We start from the raw sequence: 20,379 nt of genomic DNA on the forward strand, positions 1-20,379 counted from the left end.
TCTCATCAGCCACAGGGCATGATGTTCTGGGACATTTTCTGTGACTTATGTAATTTATATTAGGCAAAACTCTTACAGCATCAAGCGCCTAGCCACCAGAGTGTAAAACTACATGATTATTTCAATGGGAATAAGGGAAAACATTTGAAAACACTCACTAATGCTATAGCCCAAATGCTTTTCATGGCTTGCTATGTTCCACTCATTACAATTAAGAATGCTGCTATTAAATTAACATTTAATTATTATGACATTGTGACCACTTGTAACAGACACTGAACTAATCCATAATGTGCAAAGCACGCAGGCAATTTTATCAAAACAGTCATTGTTATGCTTTTGCTGACAAGAGTAGGGACTGCAAGTCATAAATATGAATATTGCCCTCAATAGTATAATATAATCTTCAGTTTTCATCACTTTTATTCTGAAAATAGCATAACTGAATTATTTCTCATTGTAAGGCCATGGCAAGATAGGGAAAAACTAGGAGCAAACATTTTAAAATTGATGTTGGTGGCTAATTTTAGGCAAACAGTTCACCATAGAGCTCTACTCAAATGTATACTTGTTTGTCATGGAGAAGAACCCAGTAAAGATGAATAATGTATGGTTATAAATATTTGGATAGCAAATCACTGAGCCATAGTTGGTAACACCCCCAAATGTTTTTTGACTGGCAAGATAAGGTTATCTACCCCTGAACTAAACAGTGAATGTATAGTAATGACTTGACAGTTAATCATAATTAACGCAGTCTTCTCCTGCCATAGTAAAACACTTCGTGAGAAGAGGACCTGGCACATAGTAATCAAACTCTACATGAGTTCCCTACGGCTGTAGTAACAAATTACCAAATGCTGTTCCTCAAAACCACATAAATTTATTATTGTACAGTTCTGGAGGTCAGAAATCCAAAACAGGTGTGACAAGGCTAAAATCAAGGTGTCTACAGAGCTGTATTCCTTCTGTGTTCCTTTCCTTCCTGGGGAGAATCTAGGCCTTGCCTCTCCTTGATTCTGGGGGTTGCACCAATTCCTTAGGCTGTGGCCTCCTCCCAGCAACGGCATCAGTCTAATGCCAAAAATATCACAGATCATGTGATATATAAATGCATGACTGTAACAATGATTTTCCACATGGTAACTGTTGTAGAATCAATTTTTCCATTTGCAATTCAGAATGTTTAGGTGGACATAGTGTCATAAGCAAAAGATAATATACTAAAGATCTAGAAGATCTTCTCAGAGGATAATGCTACATAACATTTGAGAGTGTGGCTTACACTAATTGAATATCTTGGCTAGCTCAGGAGAATTATTTCCAATATGAATAATATCTGTCAAGTGATAGTGCCAATATCACGTGGTCTAAGATACATATCTTTCTAATACTATGATAAATTTTTAAATTAATACTGACATTTAAATATAATTGGGTCAATTTTTCCAATTACTCTTTTGCAAAAGGTTCTGATGTATTTTTGCAATCATTGATTTACTGGCTCCTACTTAATTAAAAATAAGTTGGATATATTGGCAGCAAACAATAAACCTATAGGTAATTTATTAAATTGAGCATAATTATTGCTATACTCAAATGCACTAGATTTAAATATGATGGAAATAGACAAAAATGTGTAAAATAGTCTCATATGAACTTTAGTTGAGTAATTGCTTTTCTGTTTGTATCCCAATAACTTCCCACTCACTTTTCAATCTCAACTCAGGGACATTTTCTCCCATATTTGTTCCTATAAGCTCCTTTCACTTTTTAAGACATAAAATTACTGCTATTTCCCATATGCACTGGTGAACATTTATATACTTTTATTAGACAGATACATTGTTTTTAAAAATATAATAGTTTTTTTAAGATCAGCATAGTATAAGCTCTTTAGAGGCAGGGATTTTTATTGTTCATTTTTGTTTCACCAGTGCCTTCTCTGAGGGTTAAAACATAATAGTGGATTCTCTGTCATGTTTCCCAAGAGACTGATGCAATCAATAATAAAAAGTGAATAAAAGTAAAATTTGTCATTCATTGGCATTTTAAATTACCCCATACAATACTCTAACGGCTTAAATGGTGGCCACCAATAAGACACATCCATGTCCAAATCCCTGGCACCTGAGAACTTGCAAACCTTCATTTGGAAAATGGATATTTGTAGATACATCTTAAGATCTTAAAATGAGACCATCCTAGATACCCAGTAGGCCTTAAATCCAATAAAAATGCTCTTATAACAGACAGAAGAGGAAATGAAACACCCAGAGGAAAAGGTAATGTTAAGGTGAGGTGAGGATTGGAATGATGCAGCAACCAGACAAGGAAAGAAAGGAATGCTGAAAGCCACCTTTAGATGGAAGGCAGAACCATTCCCCACTGGAGTCTCCGTGGAGAGTGCTGCCTTGTCGATATTTTGATTTTCACCTCTAGCATCGAGAACTGTAGAAAAATTAATTTGTTGATTTAAGCCACCAAGTTGGTGGTAATGTGTCATGGCAGTTCTAGGAAACTTATACAAGTACGATGGGGAAACGTAAAAGAAAGAGAAACCAACTTCACTATCTTCATTACTTAAGATCAGCTATCCACTGCTTCCCAAACACAGACACACAAAGCCATAGAAGAAACCAACCCTGTCAAAAGTTGACAATACACATCAGCCATGTTCAACTACAGAGTCATTTTCAAATTTTTACCTGTATTCATACTCAGTTATTTAACTTAGAATGTACATGGAACTGTCACAGTAAAAAGTATAGGTTAATTCATAAGATTTTTATCATATCTAGTCACATAAATTGGTTTCCTTCGTTGATTGTCGATATCAGTATTTCACAATTTGGGGTAACACAGAAAATATTTTGGGAGTTCCCGTCGTGACTCAGCAGTTAACAAACTCAACTAGTATCCATGAGGATGACGGTTTGATCCCTCGCCTCGCTCAGGGGATTAAGGATCCAGCCTTGCCCTGAGCTGTGGTGTGGGTCACAAATGTGGCTCAGGTCTCATGTTGCTGTAGCTGTGGTGTAGGCTGGTGGCTAGAGTTTCAATTTGACCCTTAGCCTGGGAACCTCCACATGCCACAGGTGTGGCCCTAAAAGACAAAAAAAAAAAAAAAAATTTCGAAAAAGTCAGGCTAAGTAGTGACTGATGAAGAATGAACAGAGTTAAGTATAAACATGGATTTTCCATATTTTCCAGCTGCGGGCTAGAAAGCTAGAGTTCCTGTTATTAAAGAAAGGTTATTTGCACATAGGGTCCAGCTACCCAAGAGAGAAGTCGGGAACTCATAATCCAAGACTGCCATCATTTATATTAAGTGTGAAGGTATGGAAACAGCTAGGAATCTGGGTACATGGCAATGGCAACTCTTTTTTATTTTTATTTTTTGGAGCAGTAGTGGAAAAAGTATGGAGACCACCAACAGCAGCACCTATGTCAGGTGGCTGAGGCAGAGGGGACCTCCCAGGAGGCTTCAGAGTGTATTTTCAGCATTGTCCTTTCACATGTGCTCTCCAAGTCTCTGAATTTCCTTTTAATATATATCATATATATATATATTTTTCTACTTAAAACTCTTAAAGTGGGTTTTCTTTCCTATAGACTAGCTCAAATTGAAATCAGAAGGGAATGAGAAGAGGAATTGAGGAAAGCCAGGGAAGTAAAACAAGTCTAGGGTGAACAGGGGATGACTGCAAATAAGTGAGTGATGATTTCGCATTTTTATATGAATGTATTTGAAAACTACAGACAAATTTTATCCTCGTGTTCTCAAATCCTTTATATCCATTGGGATTATCCAGGTACATTATTATTTCTATTTTCTATGTCTGTATCCCTTCTTCCTTTCTTTCTTCCTCTAACTCACTCTGGCAATAGTCTCCTCATTGATTTCCTGGCATTCAATCATGTAACTTTTTACATGAAAATAATCTCTCTAAATAACCACTTCTTCTGTAATATCATAAATATCATTGAATAAATTTCTCTAGTCCAAATGAATTAATGAAAAGATAAATAAATATTACATTTTCATTGCAGTGGATCTTAATGGGTTCAATATATTCTGGTAGCAAACAAATACGTAATTTGGATAGACATAAAAAACAAAATTTTTCTTTCTATGATTACATGGTTCATTAGAAGGTGTGACATGTTATCTATTATTAAATCGAATATGTTTTATCTTTGTGTTCTATAGAGTGAAAAATAACAAATTATTTCTACTTACCAAAATTATCTCTGTTGTGTTTTAATGTAAATAATTTATCCTTTAAAAATTGTGTAATAGTTTATGATTTTTGCATTTATAGGTATTTTTGCAGTAAAATGTAAAAAAAGTTATTTTTATCTACTAAAGGAATTATTACTTCTTTTTTAATGCATTAGAATGCCAAAGCAGTAAAAAGTACCCTTGGCATTAATAAATCAAATTGCATGCCTTTAAATTAATCTAAATGATAAACAGAATTAGAGAATGCCTGAAAATATAACTGTTCTTGTATGGTAAAAAGCTTTTTTCTTTCAATCAAAATAGAATTCCTGTTTTAGTGTAGTATGTAAAGCAGGCATTGATAAAAAGTCCAGAAAGAAGGAGCCGAAATGAAAAGTTCAATTTCTGAACACAGCATTTCAAAACACACTAGATTCTAGTCTTATCTTACCATGTTTATTTCACCTCTCCCTGACATGATCCCTATGCACCTGCTGAAAACCTTTTATAAAAGTATCTTTTAAGGTCTAAGATTAATGAATTAACTTCTCTTATACTACTGTAAGAGCAGAGAGAACACCATCTATTAAGCCTTGTTTAAACACCTCAGTTACATAAATATGCCTACAGCACTCACTAACGCCACTATTCACTTTGAGTATAGCACAATATTGTATCATTAGTCAATAGATGATATTTCTCAAAAAATAGATGCAAAAGCTTTAGGAAAACCAACACTAAATCTGAGACTTTTTAGACTTCCTTCCAATACAGTTTATTAATGTCAAACCTTCTTGTTATATTTATTTTCTTATTTATCCTAAAAACAACTTTATGGATTCAACATCAATATCCTTACGGTTATCAAAACTATCATTTTAAAATACATCTCTAAAGTGATAGTTTTATAAAGAAAGCAAATTTATTTGCAATGTCATTGCCGTTATATAAGAATTAGATATTGTATAAATTACAGAATTAGATATAAATATATACAATTAAAATATAAGATTAAAATATATTTTATATATTTATATAAATATTTTATGTATATAAATTTTAAAATATAAATATGTTTACATAAATATGTATTATTTGTATCAGACAGAGCACAAATTCAAAAATTCAAATTTTGGCAATCAAATGAGCAATGGCCTCCAGGACATTTACTGGTAGTTATTCTAATGACAACAGTTTCAAGTGCAGCATATAAACTGTCACATTGGGAAGATTTCAGAAGTATACCGACAAGGAAGCATTTGAAAAGTGTACAAAGCTCCTAATGTGGCTAATCAGGTGTAAGGCATGCATTATTCAGCTTTTTGTATGAGTGGAGATTATTTTTATTCTAACAGCATTCTTTAGTTGTTTCTGAGTATGAACTACAGCCTGTTTCTCTTTATAAGGCCATACACCTAAAGAAAGATATTTTCTAAATCAAGAAAAGAGATTCTCATTTTTCTTTTGAGAAATCTTATCAATTGCAGCTAACTGAATGTCATTGTATAAGTTATAATTGATCATTGTGTGCTCACCAATGCATACAAAAATAAGGCTACAGTGACACTACAAAATAAAAAAAAATATATTGCTGCTGTGTAGGTAAGTTAAACAAGATTTCAAGAACATGGACATTTAATCTTGGGTATTTCCTCAGAGCTTTAGTTCAAATTAAATTTAGCACATTCTACTGCCAGCAACATACATCCTTGCAGGTCACAGTGTCCCCTTGTTCCGTTAAAACAGGATGACTTATGGAGTTTCATTTGTGTTTCTGCAGCTTTAAATGGCAATGTGAGCTGTAAAAACATTTGCTGCTGAACAAGTACGGAACAATTAGCCCTTACACTTCAAAGGCAAAGAGAAATGAAACATACTGTGTTTAATATTTCAATGGAGGGACTGTGTTTTTGCCATACATCCATTTCTAAAGCTCCATCTTATTCCCTTTATTGACCAAATAAAATAAAATAAAAAGTTTGAAAAGAGTGATGCGAACCAGTTGTCAGAATTTTATAATTTATACTCTCATTAACTGGCAAATTTTATGTAGAATTAAAGGTCATGAGTATATATATATATACACACACACACATGTGATTCTATATCTATCTAAGCTCCCCCCTTCCTTTTTTTCATCTTCACTGAGGCATAATTGACAAATATGAAGTGTACATTTAAGGCATACATTTACATTTTGACATGTGTATACACTGTGAAATAATCACCACAATCAACCTAATTAACACATACATAACCTCCCGTAGTTATCATTTTCTTTTTTTCTTTCTTTAGCCTTTTTTTTTAATAAATTGAGGTATAGCTTTTAACATTTTCTATTAAAGAGTAGTTGGTTTACAATGTTGTGCCAATTCCCGCTATACAGGAAAGTGACCCAGCCATATATATATGTATTTCATATTTATATATAAAATACATATATATACACATTCTTTAAATTGAGCTACAGTTAATCTACAGCAAAGTAATTCAATTGTATAGGTCTTTAACAAGACTTTATGCTGAATAAAATCTTTTACTATTGTGTTTTCAATTATAATATCATTCGTGCATGCCCTCTGACCCCCACATCCCTGTATCTAAAGACGAAGATCTTCCTCTATTTGTTCTGTAACATGTAAGATTATTATAATATGTTTTCATAAGGGTACATGGCGTACTGTAACAAAGCATACAGCCCTCAATTCCACCCGTAGAGAATACACCCTGATTTCCAGCCCTATCTCAGATCTTTCCCATAGTGCTTGCACTGTATTTCATACAGACAGTCTCTTAGAAGTCTGGACCAAATGCTGCTAGCCTCTAATTCAGAAAATGCAGGCATCTCATGACCTTCAAGTTTATTCATTGTTCATGCACATATTCACAAAAGACATCAAATGTTTTATTGTCCTGTGCTCCCTCCCAACAATCCCTATCCCCTGACCCTCCTCAAACACCAGTGTGTATGCTCACTACATGAGCCTTTATACTGCTCTCTTTCAGCCAATGTCCATGCACAGTCATGAACTTCTACCAAGGCACTTTTCAGTCTCACTCTATGTAAATATCCTACTCACCTCAAAACTGAAGAGTCAAGGTTTCCCTTATACTAGTGCCATTTCCACTTTATGACACTGTATTTCTAATCCCCACATTTCACCAAGCATTACTGAGGACCATGATAGAAGATCAAATGTATCAATATATCAAATCAGAAATGTCACTTCCTTTTCTGTTTTGATTGACTTGATTCTCAGTGGGGTTAGGTAACGCATGACATACCTGGAAATTGTTTCTTACAAACACATCAGCTATGGATTTTGAAAACTGACAAGATAATTACAGTGGAAGATGCAGATAAGCATGTTTATGGTCAGTTACACAGAGTTAGAAATTCTATGAGTTTAAATCTGCTGTGAGACACTCACTTTTGTTTATACTCCTCGTTTACCACAGTCTCTTTGCAGTAAACTTTACTTACCTATCAAGTGCACATATATTTGAAAATAACCATATGTACAGATTTCCATTCATGCATAATTAATTTATATTAAGTCACTTTTAATGTGCTTAGTTTAAATTTTTCTAATTTAGCTTTTTTATTATCCATATGACATTATTTATATGTTTCATTGTCAACATGTAAAATTAGGTTAGAAGATATGATATTTGCTTTCTTATTGACTGATATTGAACTGTTTATTCTCACATTTACTTAAAATTCTGGTTAATAAACCATGGTATACAACTGATGAGTGAACTGAGGCACATCTGAATGATAAATACTTTTTTTTTTTTTTTGTAGGGCCGTACCCGCAGCATATGGAGGTTCCCAGGCTAGGGGTCTAATCGGAGCTGCAGCTGCCGGCCTACACCAGAGCCACGTCAATGCGGGATCCGAGCCGTGTCCACTACCTATACCACAGCTTGCAGCAATGCCGGATCCTCAACCCGCTGAGCAAGGCCAGGGATCGAACCCTCAACCTCATGGTTCCTAGTCGGATTTGTTAACCACTGAGCCACGATGGGAACTCTAAATACTTTCAAAGACCACTTTCACACTCTTAAAGTGGACCTGAATTGGAGAGGTGGTACACTTCTAGTAGAGAGATCATTTGTAAATATATTTATTCCAGAAAGAACATTATCTGAATCTGAAAACCTATTTGGGGCAGGGGTAAATAGCTGTGTATAACTTAAGTGCAGTGTTTAAAGGAAGCAAAGGCAGACAATTTCATGTAAATAGAGGCCATATCTGAAGGGAAAAAAAAAACCCAAAATTTGTTTCCCAGAATGAGGACACATATTTCATTCATACGAGAGATTCTAATAAGGATAACTATAGCTCAATCACTCTAGAGACAGGGTTGAAGGTAAATTAAAAGCATTAATGAGTGATTTAATTTACAATGCAGCCTTACATATGGTACCCAAACTAACAGGATAACTTTGAAATAGAGACAGAGTATGCACAAATCTTTACATCATGTTACAGTCAGCAACATTACCCTGCTCACTAATTTTGAGGATACAGAATTCAATCTTTGGTCTTTTGGCCTCTAGTTCGGAATTGTTTTCATATCCAGTCCTGCTTTGTAACAATAATAACAGCCAACATTTGCAAAGTATTCAAGATGTCATAAATGCTGTCCCCAAAATTAACATTATAAAATATTAATGTTATCTATAAAATAGATAATATTTCCAATTTGTAGATGACCAAATATGATATGGAAACATTAAGTAATCTGACCAAGGTCATACCTATATTAAATGGTGAATCCTTTCCATTAATTCAAGAGTATTTCTCCATAGTTCAACCTTTTTCTGTTTTAGGAATGCACCTATGGCATATGGAAGTTTCCAGGCTAGGGGTCAAATCATAGCTGCAGCTGCTGGCCTATGCTAGAGCTCGCTGCAACACTGGATCCCTAACACACTGGACAAGGCCAGGGATCAAACCCATAACCTCATGAATACTAGTCTAGTCCGATTAGTAACCCACTGAGCCACAATGGGAACTCCCTATAATTCAAACTTTTAACCACTATTTTTTATTTCCTCTTCTCTGATCACATTTATATTTTCTTCCATGTCTATTATTGATGAGAAATTACCTGACTTAAGGGGAAAAAAAAAAACTTCTAAAGTCTCTTTCTAAGTTAGTATTTTTGTAAATACACAATGAAATTCAATTTAATGTGAATTTTTTTTTCCACTGGATTCAGAGAACCCAGGCTATCCGAGGAAGCGGAAACATACTGTATTATTTCTTTTTTCTTTTTTTTTTTTTTTTTTTAAGTTGAAAGAATTTTATTTTATTTTTTTTGTCTTTTTGCCATTTCCCTGGGCCGCACCCGCGGCACATGGAGGTTCCCAGGCTAGGGGTCCAATCGGAGCTGTAGCCACTGGCCCACGCCAGAGCTACAGCAACGCGGGATCCGAGCCGCGCCTGCAACCCACACCACAGCTCACGGCAATGCCGGATCGCCAACCCACTGAGCAAGGGCAGGGACCGAACCCGCAACCTCATGGTTCCCAGTCGGATTCGTTAACCACTGCGCCACGACGGGAACTCCCATTTCTATACTAATAAAGAACAACTATGTTCCTAAACAAGAAATACATTAGCAGAGTAAGGATTTTTGCCAGCCTCAAATCCCTCTCAGTTTGGGCACCATAGTCACAGGAATGTGACTTTATATTTACTCTCTAGACGACTCCATTACCAATACTGAAGTCCCATGAATCACGGTCCCTCATAAATGTCATCTCCTTAAAGAATAATACACAACAGAATATTTCTCGATTCCCCCAAAGTCAGTCCTATGTTATATTTCAGTAAAAATAGTCTGTGTGTCCATCAACATATTATGCCCAAATCATTTGAAGATGAACATAACTGCTTCTATGTGAGCCAGACACTTGAGAATGTTTTTAAATAATATAGTGATTTCATTCTTAATGAAAATAGTAACATAAAAGATATCTATATACATTTCAAAATTTTTCATAAAAATAGACTCCGTGTCTCTGCTTACTTGGCAAAGTTTAACCATCTCCAATGGATGAAACTGTGAAAAGAAAAATCACCCTTCAGAGTTACTAAAGAAGCTTGAGGGGAGTTCCTGTCATGGCTCAGTGGTTAACGAACCAGACTAGCATCCATGAGGATGCAGGTTCAATTCCTGACCTTGCTCAATGGGTTAAGGATCCAGCACTGGTGTGAGCTGTGGTGTAGGTCACAGACAGGGTTTGGATTGGTATTGCTGTGGGCTGTGTGTAGACCAGCAGCTACAACTCCGATTAGACACCTAGCCTGGGAACCTCCATGTGCCTGGGTGTGGCCATAAAATGACCAAAAAAAAAAAAAAAAAAGCTTAAGGAAGCCAGGAAGTTGAAAATAAACCAGCAGTATGTTTTACTCTAAGTACGAAAGCAGAGCATTTCTAGAGGGCTGACCTGCAGCATCAATTACTGATGAGAAGTCAAGTAGGGCAATAAACCACATACGCATTAGATTTATTTGGAGAAGTTGTTTCATAGAATCATTAAAGCTACTCTGTGTCTGTGGAGAAATGTCAATGCTGGAGAACAATTTTAAATAAGTATAGCATATAATCAAATAAATTATGATATAAAATTGTGGGGATAAGAATTAGGATAATGGAATGCGCTTGATCTTTTAGAACTGAAAAAGGTCTAGATTTCATTCATAATCACTAATATATATTTGGGGAGGAAGTGTTCAATCCCTCAAATCTCAGTTTGCTTATCTACAAAAAGGTAAAATACTAACAATGCAGAGTTGAATTATTAAATTCAGTACCCACTGCAAAACAATGCCAGAATAGTAAATGCAATCTTTCTCAAGTCTTTGGAAACAGGATACCCAAATCACATATCTTCTTATGATTTTAGAAATGCACAGAAAAAAATACACAGAGTCTTGATTTCTCATCTAATGTTTTTTTTCACAGTATGGATCATCACTTTTGTAGAACTTTTAGTAAATACTTTAACCTCACTTTTACTTACCTTTCCAAAATGTGGGAAAAATAATAGTATTGATCTCATATTGTTGTTGTAAGGATTAAATTAGTTAATGCGATTTGAGTTCTGAGAAGAGTTTTATACCATTAATATCATGTAGTTACATGCTGTAACTAAAATAACAGTTCTAATAATGTTATAATGATATGAGAATAAGGTATATTTTCGACTGAAAAATGGATATTTGTTTTCTTTTTCTGTGCCAAACAAGCCACCTTAATTTAGTGAATAATCTTAAATAAAAGCCAAAAAATAGAATGAAAAAAATTCAGAGACTATCACAGCTTTCTTCATTACAATAAAGCATTAATATTTATATTACTAAAGGCTTACTTTAATTTTCCCATTGACCTCAGTTGGAGCTTTCAGTAAACATACATAATTTGTAGTCTCTATTTAATGAATTATGACTTTAACAGTTAAGTAAAGAAAGAAAGAAAATAATTTTTGAAATTGGATTTATAATACTCACATAACATATCAGTGGAAAAGGAGGTTAGAAGACAGGGAGGGATTCTATTTAAATAAGAGCAGAAACAACAATTTATATTTAACCTATTATTCTGGCATCAAGGTTATACTGAATGACTGTTATCATGTGTAGTATTACAGATAAACAGTGGTTTGGGTTTTGAATTTCCAGGCTTTAATTTTAGTAATGTAGACTAATAGAAAGAAATGCTTTAATTACATTTTATACTCAACATTTTAATGCTTTTATTTTAAATTAATATTTAATATCCCATTTTAACATACACACATGTTAACAAACATACACACATTAACAACCATTGTTACCTCTTTCCTTTACCAATAATCATTTCTTAAGAAATGTAAAAATTGTTCTAATCCACACCCCCAGTACTCTTAAAAACGAGATGCATACAGTCACATATTAGAAGTGGGCTTCAGTTTCCAAGGAAAGAATTCACTGATCAAAGTGTTTCCTTTTTTAGATTTTTACTTCTACAGCTTGAGCAGAATCCAAGTGAACTACAAGAACAATATTTCAGAGAATTACAACATCCCTTCAAATTGAAATGTATCCTACTTTCCTTCTGATCAGATCACTACCAGTTTATGTATCCAGTTAAAAGCCAAACACAGAGCATGGGAAATATACTGCTTACTCCCTTCCATGTTTTCACCCTTGCAAAAGAGCTATAATTTGCACAAGCCAGACTATAAATCCTAACATCTAATCTCATTGGGTAGCTGAATGTATCAAGTGAAAATAGAAGGCAACTATTTTCCAAGGGAATTCAATCTCAATAGAGGAACATTTCTGGTAAGCCAGACAACTGTAATATTTTAAGTCTCTCAAGTTCATGCAATATAAAGAAGTTTTTGATGTATGGCTTTTATCCTTTAACTTTTTTCCCTACTAAAGTATCATGAATTAGCTTATGAAACATATACCAATTATTGAAAATGTAGAGCACTGGGTTTAAAATAAAATCACCCATTAGTATTCACTCTAAGATAACTGACTTTTAATGTTGGTAGAGTTTTTCCTCAATGTTCTCAAAAAAATTAGTGATTCCTTTTGAATCCTAATATCAGGAAATAAAATGAAATGGTTTCAGTTTATTTTTAGCTTTATAATATTAAGAATTTGGCAATTTAAATTATAAACATTCTATTACAAAGTAAAATATGGAATGAAGAATCTCGTCATGATAAAGAATATATAATGAATGTAAAGATTTTGAAAATATTTTTCTTTACTGTGCTATTATATTTTATTTATTTTTTGTATAATTATATTTATTTTTTTCCATTATAGCTGGTTTACAGTGTTCTGTCAATTTTCTACTGCACAGCATGGTGACCCAGCAAAAATGCCAACAACCCACTTGATAAATGGGCAAAAGACCTGAATAGACATTTCTCCAAGGAAGATGTACAGATGGCCAACAAGCACATGAAAAAATGCTCAACACCCCTTATTATTAGAGAAATCAAATCAAAACTACCACGAGATACCACCTCACACTAGTCAGAATGGCCATCATTAATAAGTCCACAAATAATAGATGTTGGAGGGGGTGTGGAGAAAAGGGAAACCTTCTCCACTGTTGGTGGGAATGTAAGCTGGCACAACCACTAGGGAGGTACCTTAGAAATCTATACATAGAACTACCATATGACCCAGCAATCCCACTCTTGGGCATATATCCGGACAAAACTTTCCTTGAAAAAGATACATGCACCTGCATGTTCACTGCAGCACTATTCACAATAGCCAAGACATGAAAATATTTTGAATTTACCTTCAGCACATGTAAAAAAACATAAAATCCTAAAAAAATCAGAAATAAATCGAGGCATTATAAAATATCTTCCTTGAGTGATTCTCAAGGAGAAATTAGGAACATTTTTACACCAGACTTCCTACTTTTCCTAGGACAATTACAAATTTGATTCTCTGCTTGTAATATATTTACTCACTTACATAGGAGATTGATCTCCAAGTACCATGAATTCTAAGCTGTTAGGACTAAGTGTTATCTAATGTTTACTAAAATTTCTACAAAAATAACACTAACGTTTACAAAGTGCTCAAGATGTGGCAAAAGTCCTTCCAAGATGGTTAAACCAAAACATCTTTTAAAAGAAATCAGAATATTTTCATAATTTAGGACAGGTCTAAAAGACAACACAGAATGTTAGTGTAGATATGCAGAAAGTAGAATTCTCAGTTATCACTGGTAGAAATTACGATTGGTGAAAACTTTTTCGTTACATCTACTGGTGCTGAAAATATTAACATCCATGAGCCTAGTAATTCCACTTCTAAGTATATTCCTACCAGAAAAGTAAATGCACACATATGTGTACACCGATGTTATTTGTAACAGCTAAAAACTAAAATTTAATCCATGTCTATCAACAATAGAAGAATAAGGAGTTCCCATTGTGGCTCAGTGTATTATGAACCCGACCAGTATCCATGAGGACAGAGGTTCAATCCCTGGCCCTGCTCAGTGGGTTAAGGATTCAGCATTGCAGTGACCTGTGGTGTAGGTTGCAGATGTATCTCGGATTTCACGTTGCTGTGGCTGTAGTGTAGGCTGGCAGCTGCAGCTCCAGTTTAACCCCTGGCCCAGAAAGTTCTATATGCTACAGGTGCAGCCCTAAAAAGCAAACAAACAAACAAACAAAACAAAAAATCCCCCTATCTCCCCCCCCCCCAAAAAAAATAGAGGATAAATAAATTATGGTATATTCACACAATGGAATACTAGTCAACAATGACAAGTCAACAAAATTATCATTATAAACAAAAATATGGAAAAATATCACAAGTATAATATTAGGTAAAATAAACTAGGTATAAAAGAACATGCATTGTATCATTTTCATAAAGATTAAATACAAAACAATACATATTTGATATTAGAAGTCAAAATGGCATTTAAGTTTGGGAGAGATGACTAAAAATGGACACATGGGCCAATTCTTAGGTGCTAATTCCTTTAACTTTCCCTTTTTTTCCAATTTTTAAATAATAACCAAAATGAAATAAAATATATTAATATTACTTAGGCTTTCCATTGGAGTCATAAAAGCTATCTATTCGATTTTACGAAGATACTATCTAATATTTTAGTAAATGATTTTAATCACAGATTGGAGTTCCCGCCATGGCACAGCGGAAATGAATCTGACTAGGAACCATGAGGTTGGGGGTTCAATCCCTGGCATCACTCAGGGGGTTAAGGATCTGGTGTTGCCATGAGCTGTGGTGTAGGTCGCAGATGCAGCTTGGATCTGGCGTTGCTGTGGCTGTGGCATAGGCCAGCGGCTGCAGCTCCAATTCGACCCCTAGCCTGGAAAGAAAAACCTCCATATGCCGTGGTACAGCCTTAAAAAAGACAAAATAAAATAATTTTAATCACAGATATTGCAATTCAGGTATAATATGAAGTGACATAAAATAACATTTCTTCCATTGCTCTAATCACACTATTTGCTTTAAATATGTTCAAATTTTTGGAAAAATCACTTTAGACATAAAGGCTAGAATATCCTTATAATTTATGCCTCCAGTTTTTCTACAACAATTTTGAACACTACTTTTGAGAAGAAATGTATTAGCAATGGGAAAGCCTAAGCTCCTCTAATTCTATGTCAGGAATATACATACATTAACTTAGAACTCCACCTTTGCATCCACACTTATATCTGGTTCTATGGGTTATGGTAAATAGTTTACTTAATGTAAATAATCCATATTAAGTTCAATTCTAGAATAGACAGATTACTTTTCACAAATGTACTTTTATATATTTTAAATGGAATTCAAAAGGGAAATATGGGCTCATTCATAGAGTTTAAAATATTTACTATTCACCTATCTGCATCATGCACTTCACTAGTTGATTTAGAATTTAAGATCTGCTTCTATAAAAAACATGTGGCCTGAGCTGCTTCATTTTTAACTGACACATCAAAAAATGACCCCCCTCTGCCTTATTTCAATTAGGAGTCTTTATCTCAGGGTTTTTATATTCCATGTCTTCTTAACATTAAGTTTTCACAGTCAATATTGAATTCTGACAATTTATGTTCACAAATATATCTATTCAATACTCATATGCTGAAACCAATTTTATTTTAATATTTCCAATACTAATAAAATTTCTCAAACTAGTTACTGCTTCATTAATTTTAATAGCAATAGATTCACTAAATCTATAGAGTTAATAAATGTATTCATTAAAATTATTATGGACAGCATGACTATTTAAAATTGTGTACATGTAAGTCCTTAGAATCAAGCCCGATTTATCCTGGGGAATCCCATCATAACCTTCAATATAGAATTTCAATGGGCTGCTTCTCATGATTATATTAACTAATCGCAATTAGAATTCAACTCACACCTTGCTGCATCATATAAACTGAAAGATGAAAGGGACTTTAAACTAGTGGAATTCCCTACCAAACAGAAAAATATGATTTTGTCACCTCTAACTAATGTCCATCCAAATTTTTACATTAGATACTTACAGCTCTGAATGAATCTTTAGAAATTCTAATATATAAACAAAACATGTAGTTTTTCAATAACCTTTGTACATGAATCAAAGTTTTATTTTCCCTTGTGCAGCATAACCTTTTAAAATGCTAGCCTTGCAATATTTAAACAAAAAAAAATCCCCACTATTGTCCGATGACAATTGAACTTGGAATTCAATAAGAGTTATTTGATTCAATAATATTATTTTCACATATAAGCTTGACTTTTTTCATCTATACTGATACAATTAAACCATATGTAAATTAAAAGGGATTTTTTTTTCTCTATGGATTTTTATCATTTTGATTTATAGTGTTTATTGGTAATTCTTTTGATTACTTAAAATAGATACAATCTTCACTGATAAGACCATATTACACTAAATATGTGTTAACATATGTATCTTTAAAAATCTATAAGCTAAATGTATGATTCAAGTTATATGAATTTGCACCATAAATAACCACTGATGCAAAAGCTGTGTACTGCTTAACAATTGGTCTCCAGGTGAAAATATTTACTCTGCAGTAAAAAATAACAGTATTTTTTTTCACTGGCAGATTTCATGAAAACTCAGGTACGTTAACAGTTGTATACAATTTTAGACAAAGGAAGATTCTTAGGAGTATAGTAAAAGTTTAAAAAATAAGAAGCTATAAAAAACTGTTTTTTGATGGTGTTTTTATTTTTTACTTAAATGTCACTTGGATGTGGTTTAGAAAGAGCCAAGTAGAACACTGGAATGAAATATCAGCTGAACAATAAGGCACATCAAAAAATGGATAAAATGTCTTGTGACTATTTTGTGTATTTTGGTAAATGGAAATATAGATGCTAAGTTATAAGATTTCATTTGTACCAATGAATACTAAGATGGTGGCAAGTAATGAAAAATGATGGTCCAGAATGCCAAGGGGAAAACATTGGTTGGCTCTAGAATCTGAGAAAATAGAGATATAAAATAAGGAACAGCTGAGTATCACAGATCAAAACTGATCACAAGGATCCAGATTTTCTGGCCACACCCTCCAAAATGCTGGCTATATTCTAATGCACCACCACTGAGTGGTAGACTCAATAACCCACTCCTCCCTGCCTGCCTATGCACATTAAACCCTCTCCGCTTCAACTCTTGCCTCTCTTCTGGCATGTCCAGCAAACATAAAATATCTAAATGGCTGTGAATGTGGCTGAATCAACTGCTGCATTAAGGGGGATAGAAAATACCTCTTAATGATGACGAGTCCATATTATCTAAATAAGAATGCTTTGGAGTGTGACAGAACTAAGTATAATTCAGTAAGTATAACAGCTATGAATCAGAATTGTCCGAGGTCAAATGAACTAAGTGGACATCTTACTCTAAATTATTATTTGCTCTTGTGGTTTGTATGTGCAGGAAAGACCCATCTGAGGCAGAGATACTTAAAAGGGAGGAGGAGGGGTTCCCCAGAAGAAAATCAGGAATTGGAGCCAAAAGAAGTGTGTAAGATAGAAGTCAATTAAAAAAGTGTTCAACTTAACCAAGGTAGATCTGGACACAGCCTATCATGAGTCAGTGATCAATGGTTAAGAGGCAGGTTTAAAACACACAGTTTAAAAAATAAAACTCCCATCGTGTGCTATGGTGGAGAATGCTAGGGAGCACAAGGCTGATTTGGGCAAGAGGAAACTGGAAAATGCAGACACAGGTGCATCACCAGTACCTCCCCTTTCTCTGGTTTCTAATCTCCTTGATATAACTTTTGTTGTTGTCACCCAATGTGACATCTGAGATGCACAGTGAGCAGAGTGACAGTTCTGGAGAGAGCGAATCTTTACTAGCTTAGTTTGTGATTTCAGGGATTATTATTCTGTGCTTGAGACTTCTTAACACTTTCACCAGCTCCATGGCAAGTCTCCAGATGGCAGGGATTGCCTCACAGAAAGCCATTTTGTTCCCAGGCTTCTTAGTTCACCTCACAGGGATTGATATTTACACTTAAATAAAGCTTTATTTAACACATTCTTTTGGGGATAGTACAATAAGCCCTCATATTCAAAGTACCAGTCCCTTTGTATGGGGATAGATGGGGAAACTTACAAGGCCTAAGTGCACTGGCTGGGAGATCCTGTATTATTTAAACAACTGGGTAACTTCAACAGGTCTTCTTACAGGGAGGGTGCAAGAAGGAGATATTTGTTCCCTTGCCCTCTTTGGGTAAATATCGGGCTACTAATGGTCTCCAAGGATACAATTCGCAGAGGGGCACCGAAACACACAAACCAGAGTTCCGCCCCGAATAATAAAGTGGCACTGTGAAAGAAGTGACAGCTCCTGCAATAAGCCTCTAGCAAACACAGGCTGCAACAGGAAGCACAGGAGAGACCTACCCAGTTAAGTGGTTCTAGTGGCCTATCACTCCTATTGCACTAAAGCCCCCACTGGGCTAATATGAAGCCTGCAGTGTAGCCAATTAGCACTGTTTGCTTTGAATACTCCCACACTTAGGAAATGCGGATAAAGAGAGAAGTAGTGACCACTCATAGATACAGCAGCAAATAAGTCCCAAGCCTCTCTTGTAATGGTTTGGAACCAATTAATAAGCCAAGAGCAGTCTTTCCAAAGTTATCTAAGAGTCAACCACCCTGTTCACAGCACCAAGTGTTTTATAAGATTTAAGGTTCTTTAGATGGTAAAATACAATATACTAACTCTCAAATAAAAGGCAGAATTCTTGTTACTTTCAGCTCCAAATGTGATAAATAAGAACCTCTCTATGTGTCTTTCTTTTTTAAACTGACTATATCCTATTTTACTTTTAAAATTCTTTAGTATAAATAGTGTGGTGTGTGTGTGTATACATGTGTGTGTGTATAAATTATCTTTAATTTCCCTACTAGGAAAAGATTAGTTAACATTTGAAATATTCTAATCAGGAATCAACACACTAAAGAAAATTATTTTACATCTCCAGCATCGTCGTTGAAATATACCACCAAGTGTTCTGAATATACACATATCTTCCCCATCACTACTGTTGCAACAGACTGTATAGCAACTAGGTCAGGCTAATAGTTTCAGTATAGTCTTGATATCTATTGTTCAGTTGGTCCCCTGTCTTAAGGGGAAAATCTATTATTTCCTGTTTACCAGCAAAGTATGACTGGTCCTGCCAACCAGATATTTTCCCATTTGCCTTAGAATTAACCTTTCCTGTAACCTGCCGGCCGTCATGCCTAACATCAGAGTGATACTTACCTGAGCTATAGAAAGAAATGCGTTGACCCAAAACAAATACACTGATAGATATTTCTTCAGCAAACATGGGTTTATTTGGGATTGGTAGAGAATTGCAATTCTGTGTTTGCAATTGTGGGGAGTCATATGCAAATCCCTGCACTGCAAGGGAAGAAATCTCTTACAGGGAGGAAAAGGAGGTGGGGAGGGCTCTAGTATACAAAGAGCCCATGGCTTTTCACTGGCTGAGTCCTTGCCAGGAAAGAAGAGTCTTTATTCCTCCTGCTTGACGCTGCTATCATTACAGGGTATGAGAGCTCCTCTTTCTGGTCTCCGGACCCGATTTAATTGATATTTCTGTTGATTCATCTTTTTACAAATATCTTTCCCTGTTTTTCAGTGCCTGGCTGTGAATAAATGTCTGTGTCCTTAGCATAATTCACAGGTTTGCCTTCACTGTGGGAGGTAATATGGAAGAACATGTACAGCTCCCAGGGGATTGCCCAATAGTAATAAAAAAGGGAAAATTAAATACCTTTCAATTTTTGAGTAAGTGAACTGCACTGGAACACTGTGAAATATCCTGCAACAATTTTCATGGGTATATTTACCTAAATGATAATAAATCTAAAAGAGAGAACAAATTTTTATTCTGATGTGTGATGATCCACCAGAAACATGTTACCACCTCCCAGCCTAGATTGTTTTGTCTGTAAAAGGTGGGGAGGGAGGGGGGAGGGAGAGAAGACTGATTTTAAAAAGATTCTGGATACTCTTTGGCAACAAATTTAAAACAGCATTAGGGAACTAAAAGCTGACTGGATAAAGAAGGCGGGCTGATTGGCTGACATT

The sequence above is a fragment of the Phacochoerus africanus genome, chromosome 13, assembly GCF_016906955.1.
Source record: "Phacochoerus africanus isolate WHEZ1 chromosome 13, ROS_Pafr_v1, whole genome shotgun sequence".
NCBI classification, from domain to species: Eukaryota; Metazoa; Chordata; class Mammalia; order Artiodactyla; family Suidae; genus Phacochoerus; species Phacochoerus africanus.